Source organism: Nuphar pumila, chromosome 2, assembly GCF_984573655.1.
Source record: "Nuphar pumila chromosome 2, dmNupPumi1.hap1.1, whole genome shotgun sequence".
Lineage (NCBI taxonomy): Eukaryota > Viridiplantae > Streptophyta > Magnoliopsida > Nymphaeales > Nymphaeaceae > Nuphar > Nuphar pumila.
This window is the reverse complement of record NC_143250.1, coordinates 86,213,580-86,234,831: the sequence shown is the minus strand read 5'-3', so window position 1 is coordinate 86,234,831 and position 21,252 is coordinate 86,213,580.

Below are 21,252 nucleotides of genomic sequence, written 5' to 3'. Positions count from 1 at the left end.
ACCCTCTTTTCAGAGAGAGTGTGATGAACTCGTTCCTTCATGACCAATTTACCAACCTCACCAATTCCGGCCCCCTTTCCATAAGAGAAGCCTAATGTTAGGAAGTTTTGACGAAAGCTTAATTTCTCTTCGAAAGTTCGTTTTGCAAACACCTCCTCTTCAGGGAAGAGAGGAGTAATTCCCAATTCCAATTTCTGAATCTTCTCCTTTGGGGAAAGGAGAAGAGAATTTTTGTCATGGATGTGTTGCGATGTACTTTAAATGCTCGCTTTCACAAAAGGATTTCAAGAAAGTTTTGCCAATTTGTCATTAAATATTTGTTGATTTCAAAAATCTTTATTGCACAAAATTATTACCTCAGAATACCCCCAGTATTACTTCCGAAAGGGCAATGCTTTCGCGAAAAAGGATTCAAAGTTCAAAATCTTTCTATTGGCCAACCAAAAGGATGAAGAATAAATCTGCGATATGGCCAGCAAAGAGAATTCAATGTTGTTGCAAAGCCATGAGTGATTGATATTGATCGCAGTCAATGACACATTTTTAAAGACTATTCTTGAAAAATAAAGTAGTCGAAATATCCTGGGTGATACAGAGAAATCCACTCAATTTTCATATCTCCTCAATCACCTAAGCTGCAATTAAATATCTGCAAAAGGGATCTCTCAATTGTCGTCGAGATGAAGGCGAATTAAGCGAGTCGACCCCCGGGGCCAAAGAAGATTTGGATCATCTCCAAGATGACGGAGTTTATGACGGATCCTTCTAGGGAAAGTTCAGATCACCGTCGAGATGAAGGCGAGTGTGATGAGCCTACCAACAAACCCTAAAAGATATTTGATTTTAGCTATCATTAAGAGATTTCCTACCAAAGAGCCAATAACTATCAAGATAATCCCTGAGAGAAAAGAAGGATCGGAACATCTCTGAGATGAAGGAGTTTGTGACGTACCCTTCCCAAAAAGAGAGAAAAGTCAGGACATCTCCAAAATGAAGGATGATGTAATTCCCAAAAAAATCCAAGAGAGCTCCAATCTGCTAAAAAGAGAGTGCAGAAAGATCATCATGAGAAAAGAATCCCAGGATATCAGACTGCCGAATCTATCAAGAATCTTCTTTAATTTTGTGAAAATCTTTTATCAATATTCTTTCACTAATAGCTCTCGCAATATCAAGAATACTTTCTTTCCCGTCCATATCAAGGAAATTGATAGCTTCCTTGAAAGAAAGCCAATCGCAAGCAATTTGAATTTGAATCTTGATTCTACGGAGTTAAGCCCAGTCGGAGGTAATACTTCAGGTAGAAAAGAGGGAATACTTTAAAAACAATGCGCATCACTTTCAATTACTTTGAATCAACAATAATTTTCAACATTTTGACAATATTTTCTAGCTATCTTGGCGTGAAGCGAGAGCTTGAGGTTCATCTTTGGCGCATCCTGACATCAGTTGTTATCCCTTTTAGGACTTGATAACGGGAGTTTTCAAGGTTCCTTCCCTTCTTTGGTATAATCTGAGTGCACGGGCTCTCAGATTCGCACACTTCCCTGTGTCCCCACTGTCCCACCATAGACAGTCCAATTTCGGCTTGAGGTTAAGCCACCAATTTCAGCAAAAGGCAATTTCAAAAGTTATTAGTCTCAGCAATGAGGCGCCCAAAATCAATCCCTTTTCAAACTTTAGGGACCCCAAATTCCTTCCTTTTGCAAAACCCCTATCGGATTCATTGTGCGGAAATCCGAAGGTTCCATCACGGTCTCTTCTTTCGAGGATTCCGTCCATTTTCTGCCCAATCAGGTTAAGGGTATAAACCTGGGCCTCATTTGATGAGGTATTCCATTTTCTGCCCGATCAGGTTAAGGGTATAAACCTGAGCCTTATTTGATGAGGTATTTCATTTTCAACCCGATCAGGTTAAGGGTACAAACCTGAGCCTCCTTTGATAAGGTATTTCATTTTCTGCCCAATCAGGTTAAGAGTACAAACCTGAGCCTCCTTTGATGAGGTATTTCATTTTCTGCCCGATCAGGTTAAGGGTATAAACCTGAGCCTCATTTGATGAGGTATTTCATTTTCAACCCGATCAGGTTAAGGGTACAAACCTGAGCCTCCTTTGATGAGGTATTTCATTTTTCAACCCGATCAGGTTAAGGGTACAAACCTGAGCCTCCTTTGATGAGGTATTTCATTTTCAACCCCATCAGGTTAAGGGTATAAACCTGAGCCTCCTTTGATGAGGTATTTTCATTTTCGACCCAATCAGGTTAAGGGTACAAACCTGAGCCTCCTTTGATGAGGTATTCCATTTTCATTTCTCGGTCAGGTTAAAGGTTAAGCCTGAGCTTTGTTCCATACGAGGTATTTCCCGTCCCATCCAGGTTAAGGGCAAAACCTGAATCTCATTTTTTTTGAAATAAAATTTTCTCCTTATTCTCCATTTCATATCTATCATCATTACTTGGATTAATTCCTTCATACCCAGTCAGATTTATCTAACTGGGGCATTTTTATGATCCAAATTTGGTGTGTTTTCTTTGCCACTAAGCTCGGCTTTCAACCGGCTTAGCAGCAAAGAGGGGCATCTGTAAACACCCCAAATTTTCACCCTCATCCAGTGTTTGTCCATTTCATAAGTCATTACAGATCATTGCATGTCATTGCATGTATTCTGCATAGCATTGCATGTCATTGCATAGCATTGCATGTCATTGCATCTCATTTTCGAGATCCAGCACTCCTGTTTTCAAAACATTCAATCCATATTTGAATTTTAAAAGCTTTTATTTCAAAATCAATTTCAAAACCTGGGTTTTTATTCAATACTCTGTTATTTTCCAACCCCAGGACTTTATATTTCGAAATATTTTCTCAAGGAAACAATCTGGATTCATTTCAAATTCAAATTTTAATCGATTTCAATTCACAGATGAGACCCATTGAGGTGGTGTCGCTTCTGAATTCCTCTATTCATCAAATTTCTCAAAATTTTGAAAGTTTCAGTCCGATCAGGACTCTGTCTCAGAGACCTGATCCGGTCAGGAGTCTGTTTTGAAGTCTGTTTTACTTCCATTTTTAATCTTTTTCGATTATTTTCAAAATTTAGGTCATTTTACAGAGTCCAGTTAGTTCAGGACTCTATTTTTAGAGTTCGGTCGAGTTGGGAGTCTAACCCTGACTGTGTTTTCTGACTTATTTCATCATTTCTTGATAAAATCTTTTGAAAATTCTTTCATTCGGCTGTTAAAATTTAAAATTTCAGAGTCCTAAGAGTTTAGGACTCTAACCCGGAGTTCCAGTTCGCATGAGACCCTATTTTCAAAAATCTTGAATTTCAAATGTCAAATTTAACCCTTTTTCAAAGCCATTTTCAGTGTTTATTTCAAAATTTTTAAAACTCGATGTGGGCCCACTCAGTTGGCACCATATCCAGAGGAATTCTAATTCAGTTAGGATCCTATATCATTTCAAAAATTTCAATTTCAAAGTTTGCTTTTGAAAATCTTTTGAAAACTCCTTCAATTTCAAGTTTTAAAATCGCTTTTTGAAAAACTCAAGTAGGGCCCACTCGGGGTGGCGCCATATTCGAGTAAGTCAGGGCTAGACTAGGGTTAGTTGATGTCTTGGTTAGTGTTAGAGGTTTAGAAGAGTCAAAACCATTTTGAAAAACTCATTTTTGAAAGTTAGTTTTTAAAACTAGTATTTTTAAAGGTTTTTAAAGGAGTTTTAAAAACCCAATGTGAGAAAATGCCAAGTGGCATTACATTTGGGGATTTTTTAGGAGAGTCTAGGGGTTAATTAGGTATTAAATAGGATAATTTAGGCTAGGGGTAGGATAGTCTTTACACCCCAAAATCGCCCCCCTTAGAAGAGTCCAATTTTTTTAAAACATTTAATTTTTAACCTAAATTTTTTATATAAATAGAAGGCTATAGGGGGTCGATTTTTCCAATTGGCTTTCCTTTGGATTCTTGGAGCTTCTCTCTCCTCTCCAGCCCTTCCTCCATTGCAGCAACCTCAAGGTAACTATTTTCTCTAATTTTTAGTTTTTATTTAATGTTTTTCATTGTTTTAAACATGATTTAGCCATTGGTACCATCATCTTCATGGATTAAACCATGGATTCAACCTCAAGAACTATCAAGAATCAGCAAGAACAATCCAAGAAGGTGATCCAACCCTGTTTTGGGTGATTTACAGAGATTTTAATCCATTAGAATTGATTTTAATATGATTCTTTGCATTAATAACCAATAAAATATATGATTTACCCTTTTTAATGGGTTAAATCTATGTTTTAAAGGTGATATCAAATTCCAGCCATTGATTCCCTGTTTTTATTTTATTTTCATGGTTTATTCATGTTTGTTTTACGTTCTATAGCATAGAAATAAGTTTTATTTATTGTTTTATGGTTTATTTTATTTATTTACATTAGTTAATGCATGGTTTTTCAAGTTTCTTAAATTTCTGTGTGTTCTAGGTTTAGAACAGTAAAGATGATGTTATTTCGGATGGAAACACTCATTGTTTATTTCTAATTTTTTTATATGTGGTGCATGCATGAGTTATTGAGTTACTGTAGAAAAATCAGAGGTTTTGGATCTCGCGAACCCTGTCAAAAAAATCAGACATAAAATCGGGTTTTTAAAGCTTTAAAATCGTGGTTAAAATCAAGAAGGTAACTTTCTGTTATGATAATTCTCTCATCTTATATCCGATTTTAGATCTGTAAAGTGCTATGGATTCACATTGAGTAGATCTGTCTTATGTGAAATTTTCGGATTTTTTGATCACTATTTAGTATTTTTCCCCTTTTAGAGAATCTGTTTTTAAATTTAAAACTCGTTAGGGTTTATCAAAACCTAATCAGACTTGTGTCAGTCATAAATCCCAAACCACAGATCCGATTTTAGATCTGTAAAAAGTGAGTATTGTTATTTTTCTGTCTACTTTTCACCACTAAAAGTTCAGAAATTTTTGTTTAGGATTGCTATTTATTCCTGTATTTTCAATCTGGAATAGCTGTTTTAATCCCTGTTAAAAGTGATATATTTTAGCTCAGATTGCCGGAAGGGTTTCTCCCTAACCGGAGATTATTTTTCTGATCTGTAAATTGGGAAATCTCTATTTTTCTTTTTAGTTAGTCTTTGTAAAATTTTATAAATTTCCATTGAGATTTAACTCCTGGTTAAGGTCTTGGACTGAAACTGGTTGGTGAATTAGGTCAAAAATAGCATATTTTTAGGGTTTAATGCAATTTTTGGATTAATTTAATGTCAAAAAAATATTTTTTATAATTCCAATTCGACATTAGGGTTATAACAAGTGCAGGTATTAATTTTTATGGATTTTGGAATCCATTTGATGGCTGAATTAAGCAAATTGCAAAATCGGGTTCTTGAAAGATCCAAAACACTGCTAAAATCACAGTTTTTGAGATATTATTGGATTTTTGTGCATAAGCATATATTTTTAGGGGTTAATCATGTTCATAATCATATTAGGATGCTTTATGTTTAATTTTGTAGTCATTTGATTTCATTTAGTGCATAAAACCTAAGTTTTTACCAAAATCTATTTCTAAAAACCCTGATTTCAAGGCCATAGTCTTGCTATCGGGGGCAATTTGGTCATTTGACCTAAATTTCGAAATCCCTAGCCCTAATTTCATATTTTTAATCATGTCATAGCATATTTGGTTTGAGTTTATTCCATTCAAATTTCAAAATTTGCATTTTATCAAAATATCTTTCTAAAAACCCTAATTTCAAGGCCATAGTCTTGTTATTAGGGGTATTTTGGTCATTTTGACCCCAATTTCGAAATTCCATATCTTCTCTTTCATATTTATTCCATTTTATTTCATACTTTATCATTTTTATTTAAGGGAATCATGACAAAAAGGCTTATATCTAGCAAAATCCAACAATTTCCTGATATTGTTGGATAAATCTAGAAAAGCCAACATATTTTCATTAACCAAGTTTTCTAGTTTTGCAGGTACATTGAAGACATTATTTTTCATGTATTTAAATTTAAATAGTGATGTAATTTGTAATTAAACTTTGGAATAAGAATTTACATTTCCTGCTTAGCTTAGGTTGCATTGCATATAGTTATTTTCTTTTATAATGTTAATGTGTGATGGATGATGATTCATGCATATTCAAACTCACTATGGTCTACACGAATGGCACATGCACTAGCTTTTATGAAGTTTATAAACTTGGTGGAATTCATATTTATGGCCATAGTCAGAATATGAAGGATATCTAGATTTATGATCTTCACATTAGCCACATTCAGCCTACACTCTTAGGCTAACTTCAAAATGCACTGCATTTCTCAAAAATACAAAAAGTATTTCTCAATTCCTCAAAATCATATTCATTCATTTCATGCATTTGCCAATTCCAATTCAAAATTTCAATTCAAAGAAGTTCATTTTCTTAAAATCTCCTAAGTCTTATAGCAAAATCGATTTTCCCAAAGACATTGAATTTCAAAGGATATTTCAAGTATTTCCCAAGTTCCAAATTCAAATTTTCTAAGTTAGAATTTCAATTTCCAAGTTTGAATTCAGAGAAACCAAGTCTCTCAGAATCGATTTTCACCAAATGTCAAGGATTCCTCAAAATCGATTTTTATTTCTCTCAGAAGTATATTTCAAATCCCATTTCACGATTTCTCATTATCATTTCCAAGATTTACATTTTCTAAACATTTCAATCATTCAAAGCAAACATCATGTTTTCAAATGTGCATTTTCTGAAAATTCATAGTACATGCCTGATTCTTTGTGCATTTAGAAATTAGAATATGATTTAGACAAGCTGAATAGAGTAGAGCATAAGATTGATCCTTGGTTCAATTACCCCTGTTAAAGGTGGCAGGAACGGTTGAACCTCGTACCGACAGGCGAGTCCCATTCTACGGAATTTTCCCGCATTTTAAAAACGGAGGCGAGTTATTTTCAAAAATCTTTTTCAAAGGTCAGTTTGATTTGCAAAAGTAAAATTTTGCGATGATAACACTCTGCCACCTGCTCAGCCGCAGATACTGCAAAGTTATTCGTGCAGAACATAATTAAGCATTGGGGAATTCCAGAGAGCATCGTCAGTGATCGTGATGCACGCTTCACTGGCAAGTTTTGGCGAGAAGTATTTCGCTTAATGGGGACGAACTTGCATTTCAGCACAAGTTTTCATTCCCAAACCGACGGATAGACAGAGAGAATAAATGGCATGCTAGAGGAATACATGTGGCACTTTGTTAGTGCCAACTAAAGGGATTGGGTTGATTTACTTGATGCGGCTCAATTCTGCTACAACCTTCAAAAGAGCGAGTCATCCGGCCATAGTCCATTTGAAGTCGCAACTGGACAACAGCCACAGACTCCGCACTCCCTTGCTACGCGAGGATGTGGAAAAGCACCTTATGCATACCAGTTTGTCAGGAATTGGCAAGATTAGACAGAGTTGGCGAAGGCATATCTAAACAAGGCAACCAAGTGCATGAAAAAATGGGCAGATGAGAAGCGTCGCCCAACAGAATTTTGAGTTAGAGACAAAGTGTTGGCCAAGCTCTTTCCTGACCGCACAACTATCTTTCGGGACCACCACCGAGGCCTTATTCGCAAGTATGATGGTCCCTTCACCATTATCAAACGTGTGGAAAACTTGGTGTACCAGCTGGACTTGCCAACAAACTTTCAAGTGCATCCGGTATTTTACATATGCAACCTGAAGCCATTTTACGAAGATGAAGGAGATCCTCAACGGAGCATGCCTCAACGTGCTCTGATCCCGCAGCGAGCTCCTTCAACAGTAAGTGTATCAGGCAGAGATCCAAATATCATCCTCAACCATTCCAACAACTATCTAGGGGAAGTCACAAAGTACTTAGTGCAGTGGAAGGGATTGCGAGAATGTGAAGCCACCTGGGAGAAGGCCAACAACATGTTTCAGCATCGACAGCTTGTAGAAGGCTACCATGAACAATTGACATCGAGGACGGCGCCAACTTAGGCGGGGGAGCATGTTCCAGACTACCATGTTTTTCACCTTTTTGCTCTAATGTATATACCTCTTTGGCACTCTAGAGTGCCCCACAAGGCCTTATGGCCTAAGAACTCCGTGTATTCGGACCCTCTCTCCCCCTCTTGATGTACTTTGCTTTCAAGTATCTATAAAGAAGCTTTTTGCATCCTTGTCTCTTTGTGTTTGGGCATACGCGTACTCTTGCTTCCGCTCGTGCGCGTGTGTTGTGTGTTCTTGTGCGCTCAAAAGGCTTGCCTTCAGTGTTTGTGATTGCCCGAAGCTGCGTCACAGGGGCCTTTGCTTCTAAGCCCGTGACAGAAGCAATGCGCCAGTAAAAAACTACACACTACAAAAGTGCATCAGTGAAGCCAAATTTTTTCTAGTGGAATAAAGCAGTGCACCAATAAAAAGTTTTTTTTTTGGCATACCACAAAAGTGCACCAATAGACCCACACTTGAACCCTTCTCTCTCACGGTCTAAGTTTATTGGTGCACTCCAAATGTGCAGCAATTAAAAGCAGTTGTTTGAAAAAACACTTTTAGCACCTTTTTTCCCCATCTCTCTCTCTCTCTCTCTCTCTCTCTCTCTCTCTCTCTCTCTCTCTCTCTCTCTCTCAAGTTTTCGCCGCCTCCGGCCAGCACCATCCACCAGTGAGGCTTGATGACATCCGGCCACCTCCACCGTACACCAGTGACCATCAGATGTAGTCTCTCTCTCTGCATCCGGCAGGCCGGATCTGCCTGCCATCACCTCTCTTTCTCCGGCCACCGCTTCTCTCTCTCCCCACATCCAACAGGCCGGATAATTTTTTTCTATTATCCACTTTTACTGTCGCTATTAGTAAAGGCATTTTTTCTTGTATTATTTTAGCATCAGTAAATGTTTTTCTGACAGCACTTTTACTGGCGCAACTATTGGTGTTCGGTCTAGCGCCATTAAAAGTGTTATTTCTTGTAGCTCGCTCATCATGTTTTCAGCAAAAGACATTACCTCCGGCGATGCATTGATCGTTACGAAGCTGCACTTTGAGTCATTAATTGATAGTCCTGGTATGGATTCAAACACTTTCAACAATAACCAAATGCACGCAACTTAGATGCAGTGCCAAAGATCAGTACGTCATTGGCAAATTGTAGCATAGAAAATTGTTGAAGACCCGAAAGATGGAGATCCTCAATGAAGTCAGCTAAGATTGCTTTCCTTAAAATAGCATTCAGGCATTCGCCAACAATAATAAAGGGTAGATCAGAGAGGGAACAACCATGATCAGTCCTCTCTTCATGTCAAAGTAATCACCTCAGTCTTGCAGCCACCCAATGAAGCGAAGACTGAAACCCAATTTTACCAGGCTTGTTAAAAGGAAGTCCCAACAGATAAGAGTCAAGAGCTTTACTTGAGGATGAAGAATGCCCAACTTCTATTGGATAAGCAATGCACAATTTCATTTGCCAATAGACAACAATCATGTATTTTGCAGCAGTAAAATGGTGAAATGAGTTTATTTATACTATTAATTCGCGTTAAACATATATAAGATGTTATAGCCTCCAATAAAAGCTATTACAAAATAATGAGCCTAACATTAATGTCTCCTATGGTTTCTATTGTGAAACTTTATGACCATGAATCCAAACCCCTTTACTTGGATTTCATGTTCTAGTTATAAATTTATCCACTTGCATCTAAACTTGGACCTATGGCTAGACCAATAGGCAGTCTCACCTCCTTGCAGCTTTGCTAGAGCTTCCTAACATTATTTACATGGAAGAATACAAAATTAAATTGCTTAATATGGATTATAAGAGTTGAAGGCATTGCCCTTTTTGATAATGAGGTGAAACCACCATTATGGTTCGGACGCCCCCTTACAGGCTGAGAGGTGCGACGTTGACCGTGAAGTCGAAGACATTACTTTTTTTTTTTTTTATGACAAAATTTCCTGCCAAAGCAAGTAATCTCTGGATGGGGTCATCGACACCGATGTCATAAATGAGCACACCAGTGAAAGGCACCCACACACCCGATGAGAGTCGAACCTCGGATAAAGGGGTCAGCACCTTCTCCCCAATCCCACTACCACTAAGACATCACTTAATCTTGACACCTTAAGCTGACCTTCCTGTTGCTTAATCAAAGAGATTTGAAATACATCACCTCCAAATGAAAAGTCAATATATTCTCTTGTTTAAAACAAAACAATGGGTGCCCACATATTCTTTCTCTCTAATTATTCAGGTACAGGAGACTAGGACAAATCCAAAGTGAGCCCAAACTTGTAGAGTACACGGTATAATTGGGTTGACTACTTAAACTAGATCCAATTCCTAGAGCTAGAGTTGGATTAGTAATGTAAAATCATGCAAATCTTACTCAGGCAACTAACTGAAACTTAATTATCTGAAAGAAAAAAAGAACTAATTGAAACCCAGAACAAAATTAATGAGATCAAGTCAGGCCAAGCTGACCGATCGAGTCCATTACGTTGTCTTGAAGTTCACATACTAAAAATACTTGTACTCGAACTCTGTTTAGAAAAAATGGTTGCAGAAGACCAGAAAGGGCTAGGCTTTTCTGTAAGGAGCAGCTAGTTGCACGTTACCTTGTGTTCGGACGTTGCAGGTTCAAAACCCAATGGTATAGTTAACTAGTAGGGGTCTGCCTAACCCAAGCTTGCCTTTCACAAAAAAAGGAGCAGCAGCTAGTACACGTCACCTTGTGTTGACGTTGGAAGTTCAAAACCCATTGGTATAGTTGCAGAATTTATGTAAGGTTTACGAGGCGCATACATGGTTGTTAGTTAAAAAACGCAGTTAAGGGTTGAATTCCTCGAAGCTGAATATATCTGAGGGATCTAAAACCAGATATCCTTCAGTCTGAGAACCGAGGATCAATAGGACCACGGCCTAAAACAAGGATATCACATCTTTGGGTCTGAGATCTATCATTTGAGAGGGAGCTGGATCAAGTTGTGGGCCCCATGCCTCGATCCATACGTCCATAGATTTTCTTGGAAATTCATGGCATTCAAACGCACACTAAATGCAAATCAGTTTCACTCATCCCCTATGTCATCCCTATCTTCATACCCCTCCTTGTGATTTCATTGATGCAAATTGTTTTGATCAAATGGGACTCCATACATATGATCAAGGTCATTCATTTAGTGAAGATCGACATATAAATCTCCCAAAGCTGACTTGTATGCAGGATTCTTTGGCGATAGAAAAATCAACTTTTGACAAAACAATTTTTTTGTGATTTAAAAATTCATATTTTTCATTTAAAAAAGAAGACCCAAGAGTCTATTCTTATTAAATGAACCATTTGAATCCATCTGTAAGGTCAGATCTGATTAAAACGAACTTGCATCATAAGATTTAAGAGGGTTATGAAAATGGGGGATGACATAGAGGATGAGTGGAACCAAACTGCCCTAAATGTCCTTCTGGAATAAAAATCATTTCCAAATTTTTGTATTGCATTTTTCTATTTCTTTTTTTTTAGAAAAAAAACAATTTCATTCAAAATAAAAGTATTAATAAAAGTATCAAGCCAGGTAGTTGGCCTATCACGTAGTTGGGAGAGGGATCTAACGCCCATATTCAGCTGCATTCATAAATAGTAAGGTAATTCACATAAAGGTGGCTAATGTGTGGTGAATTTACCTTTAGCCGCTTCAGTTTTCAAATATTTAAGATAAGGGGTAGATTTTTTTTTCTCAGATGGTCATTGTGTTAATTTCACCTTCTCAAATTATTTATTTGTCCTCCATTGTAGCTGCAAGAATGAGGAGCCACCAAAGGGACATTTAATAATTTAAAGAAATTAAGAAAAAGGTTAAAAGCTTCATTTTCATAGAGTTAACCAGAGTCTGATAACTAGTTGCCAGAAATGAGTATGGGTACTATCATGGGTATGAGGTACTAGTAGATGGCTTGGGTGCATTTTTTATTTGAAACACATATTTATATGATTCGAAAAAATGTGGATGTGAGTTTCTAATAAACATTGATACCATTTCTAAAAGTACTGGTATGGGTCTCTAAAGTTGATATAAAGTATATATTTTTACAAAGATACCTACAAATTAACATAGTTAAACATAATATGTAAATCAATAATTATTGTATAATAATTTTTTATAAATTATAATATTTAAAAGTCTTAATAAAAATAATGTCTTTACAAAATAAAATTGTTGTTTGTATGCAAAAACACTATTAGAAATGCACTTGATTCTCATTTATAATATAATTAAAATGTGTTTCTATGTAAGTTGGTATGTGTTTCTTAAGTAATTGAGACAAATTTCTTAAACATTTGATATTTCTTTTTATAATTTCAGAGACGATTTTCATACCTGTATCTGGTATTAGTATGCCTGATACACGATACATTAGGTTGTATTGAGTACCAATGCAATTATGGTTTGATATAGCTCTTATTTAAAATTATTTGAAAAATAGGATGGAAATGTAAAATTTTCATCCTATTGGCACCTATAAATAAATTACCTAAATAGAAGCAATACCTCCCTAGCCTTTGTTTTTTTAAGGGCTTCACATGACATTGTTACATGCACTTGATCTTTTGGGTTAACATTGAGAGAGAGAGAGAGGTGCCTTGGTTGAAGCCTGCTCCTAATGTGCACTTAGGTAAACAATCAATCCCTCACGCAATGTGACCCTGACAAGATAGATTTGTTTAACATGTTTAATTTGTTCACTCAAATCATATCTTGAAGTGTTTTTATAATGTAAAATCATATTTTTAGTGCATTGTTGGCAATTGATTTTTCAAGCCTTGGAAAACCCTTCTTATACATCCTAAGCATGTGATTCAGAACGTATTGTTAAGCAAACCATGTAGATCATATGTGTAAGTTTTTATAATCATTTGATTAGACAGTTCAGGGTGCACACTTATGTGTGTGTGTGCGCGCGCGCCCATGCACATTTATTTATTTATTTAGGCACAGTCACGAATATCACTGATCTTTTGAAAATATTGTGATATTTTAGAAGACAATATTATGCTAAATAGACATGATATTTTTCATCACCTGGTTTGAAAGATATCACATTCAGATCGAATCAGCCCAAAGACGGTTCAAAAGGGGCCGATTCAATTTATTTTTTAATATATTTTAAGGGGTTTAATATTTTTTTATTTTTTAATGACACATGTCATCTGATGGTAAAAAGAAGCCGATTCAAGTTGAATCAATTACTTTTTTCTATATATTTTTTAAAACCCGATTCACCTATTGAACCGATTTTAACAACATTTGTTTTACCAATGGGATCCCTGCCAATATGCTGTCCATAATGGCTTAATCTCCAAAAAGAAAAAAAAAATCATTGCCTTTCATTTTTTTTCCAATCTTTCCCCCCCAAAAAAAACCCTGGTTTTGTCAAAGGAAAATGCTTTCAACGATTTTTTTTTTTTTTTTATGCAAAACAAAAAAAGAGTGGCTGTATTTATGGGAAAAGGGGAAGATGTGCATTGCCACGTAGGCAACAAGCAAGCACGGAATGGTTGCCTAGATGCCACGTGGCATCAATGGTTGGTTTGACTTAAGATTCAGCCACGTCAGCAATCATAATTTGTGGGCTCTGTTGACTTAATTTTAGTCTTGTCCAGCCCGTTTCCTTCATGTGATTTAATTAAAACTGAAAGGGACTAAAAAAGAGGGAGCAACGTGATGGGATGACAATGTTGACCAAGGCAAATTTTATAGTACTAAAAGCGAAACAAGGGAAAGTGATGAAGGTCTGGCTTCCATATGGATGGGCTAAGATCGGCTCGGCTTTTTGGCTTAACCTTAAGCCAAGGCATAACATGTCTAGGCCTGGTCAGCGCCAGACCGGTGATCTCAAGTCTTGCTCTCGAGAATTTCTCGTTAAGGAAAATCTTAAATCAATTGAAAATTTATGTTTTCCTGGGAAAAAAGTTAATAGTTGGAATGTTTAAGAAAAGCATAAGAAACTCGTAATCTATGTTTAAAAATCATAATGATACCGTGGAAACAGAAAAGATTTTAAAACTCTGGCAATGTTATACAACTAGAAATCATGCAATCTTTATTGACTCAACCTAAGTACATCGATGTGTTCAACATGGTTTGTTCGGTAAGAATTGGACATTGGATCACATTTTTCTGATGTAAGTTCATGGTTTTTTTAGTTGTCACATTTGTATACATTATGGTCCTTGAGGCTCATGAAAAACTTACTACAAAACACTTTTTTTTTTATGATGAAGGAAAACCCTTGCCGAAAATCGGGTCACTTAATGGGCCTGCCTCTTGAAAGGTAAAACTACTCTGACATGACTACCCAGCCGTTCCCAATCGTGATAAAGCTACGACAGCCCCATATGACTGTGAGATTCGATCTTGCACTACAAGAAAAATGTTAATTAATGACGAAAATTGATGATGGATTATTTTCGTCGTAAAGTTGTGACGGCTTAGCGAAAGAAAAGTAGTCATCGCTAAAATTGAAATTTATTGTGGATTAGCAATGAAAAAATTCCATGTCAAACTCTGTCACAACGTAGCGATGGATTACCGACATATGTTTTCTGTCGCTAAGAAAGTCGCTACTTAGCAATGGATTTTGAGACAAAATATTTTTGTCGCTATTTTTTGATATAAGCCAGTCTAAGTTGCGACATTCTCTTTCCTCTCTCTTTGATTTTCCCCAAATCGAACCCTAACTCTCCCGTCTCCGCCGATCCTCCTGTCTGACCATCGCCGCCCCTTTTTCGGCAGCTCCACCGGTGCCTCCTCGTCGGGCGACCGACCCCGTCCGGTCACCTCACCCCCCCCCCCCCTCCTCCCTCTTGGTTTCTCTCCCTCTTAAGCCTCCTCAGTCACTGGAGCCCCCGTTCGCGCTCCCTCTCCTAGCCGAAGCCCCCAGTCCGCGCTCCCTCTCCTCGTTGGAGCCCCCCGTCTGCGCTCCCTCTCCTCGCTGGAGCCCCTCGTCCGCGCTCCCTCTCCCTTAGGTGATCCCTCATCCATTTTAAGAGTCGCAGGGCCCTTTGCCCCCCCCCCCCTTCGTCTTGGTTTGGTAGGGGCCATCGGCCCCTGCCTCCTCCTTTTCAAGAGCCGCAAGGGCCTTTTGGCCCCTGCACCCCTCCCCCCCCCCCCCTCCCTTGGTCGTATATAATTGTGCTTTGTAGGTGCATAAATGAGCTAATTACGCGATGCTTACTACTAAACATCGCATGCGGCTAAAAATGAAATGCAAAAAGAAATAAAAAAATGCAAAGGCAATAGCATGCAAATCGGGTAAATATCAGTGATGAGTAAGTGATGCAAGCGCATCACATGTTATTTAATTTCTTGGATGCAACAATTTTCTGTTCACACACTCACTTAGTTGTGGATATCTAGGACTGCTTTAATGGAGTTTGGAGATCATGCTGAGCATGATTTTAATGTATGAAAATAGAAGTTCTCTTATTTTTGGAGTTCGGATTTCATGCTAGCCATGGTAGTAGTTAGCGGGATATTGGAGAGTGTTTGCTGCAGGTACATGTTTGACATTGTTTTTATATGATTGATTTGAATGTATTGCAATGTTTGTTGAAACTGTATTCATGCTTGCATGCAATTATTTTCAATTTGATTATGTCTTTCATGTGAAATTATATCATGAAAATATGTTTCAAATGAATGTATCATATTATGAATGAGTTTGTACATGAAAATAAATGATAAGTTATCAATACTTCAAACATGCTTCAAATGAATGATTTTGCACATGAAAATATTAAGTTATTAATGCATGCATCATTGTTCTTATGATTGAATGACATCATATATATATATATATATATGTGTGTGTGTGTGTGTGTGTGATATATATCAAATCATTATATTTACCACAAATGCATGATAAATTTGATATTTTCTTCATCATAGCATTCGTATGATTCTCTTTTAACTGGTTAGGATAATATCTGTAACATTATAGGACAAAATGACTACAAATCGTGAATGGATGTACCGTAAGATAGTTGATAATGAGGTATCACTTGAATATATAGATGGTGTTGACAGTTTTATTGAATTTACAATAGCAAGTGTTAGTACAGTGGATCCCATAGGTCGAATCAAGTGCCCCTGCACGATGTGTAAGAACAATCAATTTGCAAAACCTCATGGCGTTAAACATCACCTATCCAGGAAGGGTTTTGTGAGTGATTATCAGAATTGGATGCTTCATGGTAAAGAATTTTGGAACAATTTTGACGCACGGGTAAATGTGGTGCACGATAATTCATATGTAAATTTGATATTTGATGTCGCAGGACCAGAACTAGGTTTTGTTGTGGGTCCTAGTGATGTACCAACTAGGGTAGAGGAAGAAGCAGAAACGATGCAGCTAGTAGATTTTATGATTTATTTAAAGATGTTGATGAGCCGCTTTGGAATGGTTGTGAGAGTCACACTATCTTGTTTGCAGTTCTTCAACTAATGAATTTGAGTTGGAGTATAATTTGATTCAATCATGTTTTGACCATTTGTGCTCTATTGTGAAGAGTATGTTGCCCAAAGATGAGAAATTGCCACAAAATTTCTATCATGTGAAGGTTATAGTCAACGCTTTAAGTATGGGGTATCAAAAGATAGATGCTTCTCCAAATCACTGTATGTTGTATTTCAAAGATCAAGAAAATAGCAGATCATGTCTGTCATGTGGGCATCCTTGCTTCAAGCCAAATACAAGGGGCAATGGTAGCACGAGGTCAAAAGAAGTGCCATACAAGTCACTCCGCTACTTCCCTCTCATCCCGAGATTGCAAAAATTGTATATGTCTTCGAGGACAACTACACACATGATATGGCATGTAAATAAAGTTCGACGTGATGAAGATAAGATCATGCATTCTATTGATGCAGAAGCTTGGAAGCACTTTGATCGTACTCATCAGACCTTTGCAAGGAAAGCGAGAAATGTTAGGCTCGGTTTATGTACAACTAGATTTAATCCATTTGGGGGTAGATCAACCCCATATTCGTGTTGGCCAATATTTGTCACCCCATATAACCTTCCTTCAAGCTTATGTATGAAGCGTCAAAATCTTTTCTTTTCTCTATTGATCCCTGGCTCGATGTCTTCGAGCCAAAATCTTGATGTATATTTAAGGTCATTGATTGATGAACTGAAAATATTGTGGGATGATGGTGTTCTCACGTACGATGCCCACAATAAACAAAACTTCAATATGAAGGTTGTTGTTTTATGGACAATTAGTGACTTCCCTGCATATGATATGTTATCTGGTTTGAGCACACATGGGAGGTTGGCATGTCCGTACTGCATGGAGGATACAAAATCTTTTAGATTGACGCATAGAAGGAAGTCGTGTTGGTTTGATTGTCACTGTTGATTTCTACCCAGTGGCCATATGTTTCGATGATAAAGAAATGCGTTCAAAGCAGACACAACTAAAATAGAAGGTTCACCTACACAGTTGTCTGGCATAGAGATTTTAAGACGATTGTGATACTTTTCATATGGACTGATAGATGCCCATAGTGCGAGGCCCTTCCTTGAATTTGGGAAAGGATCACAATTGGACAAAGAAATATATATTTTGAAAACTACCATATTGGTCGACCTTATTCATATGACATAATTTGGATGTGATACATATAGAGAAAAATGTGTTTGATAATGTGTTCAACACGATAATGAATGTCAAAGGAAAAATGAAGGATAATCCGAAGGCCTGTATGGATTTAAAAGTAATATGTAAAAGACCAGAATTGAAACTCAAAGACTATAATAGCAAACTACTAAAATCAAAGGTAAGGTATGAGCTTGGACCAGATCAAGTAAAGCAGGTATGCCAGTGGTTGAGACAGTTGAGATTTTCAAATGGATACGTCTCTAAAATTGCTTGGGCTATGAAGATAGACGAGAGACAATTATATGGGTTGAAGAGCCATGATTGTCATGTTATCATGGAACAGTTGATTCTCCTAGCATTCCATGATATGTTAGACAAACCTATATGGGGGTATTATCCGAGTTAAGTCAATTTTTTAGAACATTGTGTGCATCGAAAGTTGTAGTAACTGAGATAAAGAATCTAGAGGATTCTGTCGTCACTACTATTTGTCAGCTAGAGAAGATATTTCTTCCAACAATTTTCAACGGTGTGGAACATGTGATCATACACTTGCCTTATGAACTTAGAGTTGTTGGTCTTGTGCAATATCGGTGGATGTACCTATTTGAAAGGTAAATTTTTATTTATATTTTTCTCTCTAATGCTATTGGAAATTTATTGTATTACAAGATATATATTGTTGACAGATGCATGTTTGTCTTCACAAAATGGTTCAGAATAAAGCAAGAGTAGAGGGTTCAATTTATAAGGCGTACACTTTAGAAGAGATTTCAAATTTCTCATCTATGTACTTTGAGCCTCACATTCCAATACGTTACACTTGCCCACCTCGTAATGATGATGGAGAACAAGTTATTGTGACTGACAAACTATCGATATTTAAACCACTTGGGAATGCCTTTGGCAGTTGCCGATCAAAACTCTTGGAAGATCGAGAGCAAGACGCAACACAAATCTATATCCTTTTTAATTACCCAGAGATCGACCCCTACATCGAGTAAGTATACACAATATGTTACACTAAGTTCTCTACGTACATGGTTCAGTAATATAATTATTTGTTAAGTTCAGACGATTTGATCTGGAGTTATGAAGAGAACTTCTCCATCTCACTGATTCAGAATTATAAAAAGAACGTGAAAATAGGTTTGTGGCATGGTTGAAAGAGTTGGTAAGGATGATGACATGCATTCTTTACGTGTAAACAATAATATGTTACTTAATTGATCGTGTTTACAATCATTATTTATGCTTGTAGGTCTGTCATGGTGATGTTAATGACCAAGGAATATGTGATTTACAAAATGGTTTGATCAAAGTTGTACAATGTTACAATAGATACATCGTAAATGGTTATCAATTTCATACAAAAGACTACGATGTAAATAAGTCAACGATGAATAGTGGCGTGTGTGTCAAGGGTAGCAATTATGGTGAAAATGAACTTGACTACTACGGTGTTATAGAAGAAATAATGGAGTTGACTTAGATATAAATAAAAGGGTAACTTTATTTAAGTGTTATTGGTTTGATCCCACAGCAACACGAGTCGACAAAGCCTTAGGCATTGTGGACGTGAATCATAAATCAAGGTTTGGAACATATGAACCATTCATATTAGCATCGCAAGCTCAACAAGTTTACTATACTTCATATTCGAATACAAGAAAGTCAGATAAAAATAAACTGTGGGCGGTTTGCAAGGTGAAGTTTAAACTATACCCCGAGTATGATCAGTTAGAAGAAGACAAGATTGTTGAAGAGGGTGATTACTATCAATCAGATGATATATATGACTTCTCTTATGGTCACGATGTCACATATGGTATGCATATCACATCTCCATTGTCCGATGGCTCACGTATGAAAGAATGTGATCCAAATGATATACTAAGTGGATGGGCTCCCAATGAAGAAAAAGAGGACGAAGAGGAGGAGGAGGAAGAAGAAGAATATGAAAGTCAAACAGGTGATGATGAAGCATACTCGAGCTAGTGAAATACATTTTGTAATCCATACCTTATGTTTGATGTGAATGATTTAAATGATTTGAATGTATTAAAATGTATTGCAATAATTTGAATGATTTAAATATATTGCAATGTTTGATGTGAATGATTTGAATGTATTGCAATATTTGATGTGAATGATTTGAATGTATTGCAATATTTGATGTGAATTATTTGAATGATTTGCAATGATTTGCAATGATTTGATGTGAATGATTTGAATGTATTGCAATGTTTGAATGTATTGCATGAAGTTATTTTTTATTTGATTATGTATCCATGATATAGAGTTGTGTAATTGATCCAAATAAAATTTTTATTTATTAGAATATGGTTCATGGAGGTCGCAGTAGTCGAGCACCCAGTGATAGTCAGTCTCAGCCTTCATCTTCATGGGCTGCTTCGATAGGTATATTATTTAACTAATTGTATACTTGATTTGTTTAAATGTACATTATGTGAATTTTTAACTCTATTTTCTATAGGTGATGTTTCACCTGCACATGATCGACCTACACCATCTATTCATACACGTTACGAGACAACGTCGGATGCAGGGTCTTCTCAGTCTGACACACGATGACTCATTTAAATAGTGTATATCGATAGTCGATCGTAAGTATTTCATTGTCACTTGTCCAATACTTATCTTATAAATAGTGTATATCGACAGTCGATTGTTAATGTGTATCAATTCATGTGTAGCACGAGGTTCGAGCCACAAGAAGTAGTACAATAAATTAATAAGTTACTACTGCAGCATTTTTCAAGACCGATCGCACAATGAAAAGAATACCCAAAAGAGGTGTTGGATAGATTATTGTTCTTATTCATGGTATGCAATCGTTTATCATAACTAATGTATTTTATATTTAATTTTTTGTTATAGTTATGTGTATTAACTTTCTGAAAGTATTTGTAGGCTTTGCATCGCTTCGCGATTGTGAACGAGGAGTGCAGAAGATGACTGTCAATCGATTTATCGACATGCTACATAATATGAAGACTGCAATAATAAAAGCAGTTGGTGGGATAGATGATCCACTGCAGTGGAAGGGCCATGACCCTTCTACTATCAGGAAAGATTATTGAGAAAGAATGTGCGACAAGTGAGTGAGCAATAAATTTTGAAATCGCTCAGCAAAAGTTGCACAAGACCAAACGAAGATGCCCGATGCTCATCTACACACAGGTGGATCTAGGACTTTTGTGAGCCACCAAAAAAAAATAGTAACTCATCAATATATATTATCAAATTTATAAGTATTTCTGCATACTTTTTAATTGATTTTTTTATCATTTAACCTTGCAGAAAGCAGAAAAAGGAGGCATTATGCCTTACAAGAATGTGCTTGTTGAAACACATAAACGTAAGAGCACGGGAGAGTTTGTATCAGAGAAGGCAAGAGTGATATCAGAATATATTTATTGTATTAATAAACATTGTAATATACAAGTTACTATGAATTGCATTATCATAAACATTGTAATTCTTAATTATTAATTCTTATTGTAATCATTACTTTGTAGGAGTCATACGAGCAGTAGATGGTAT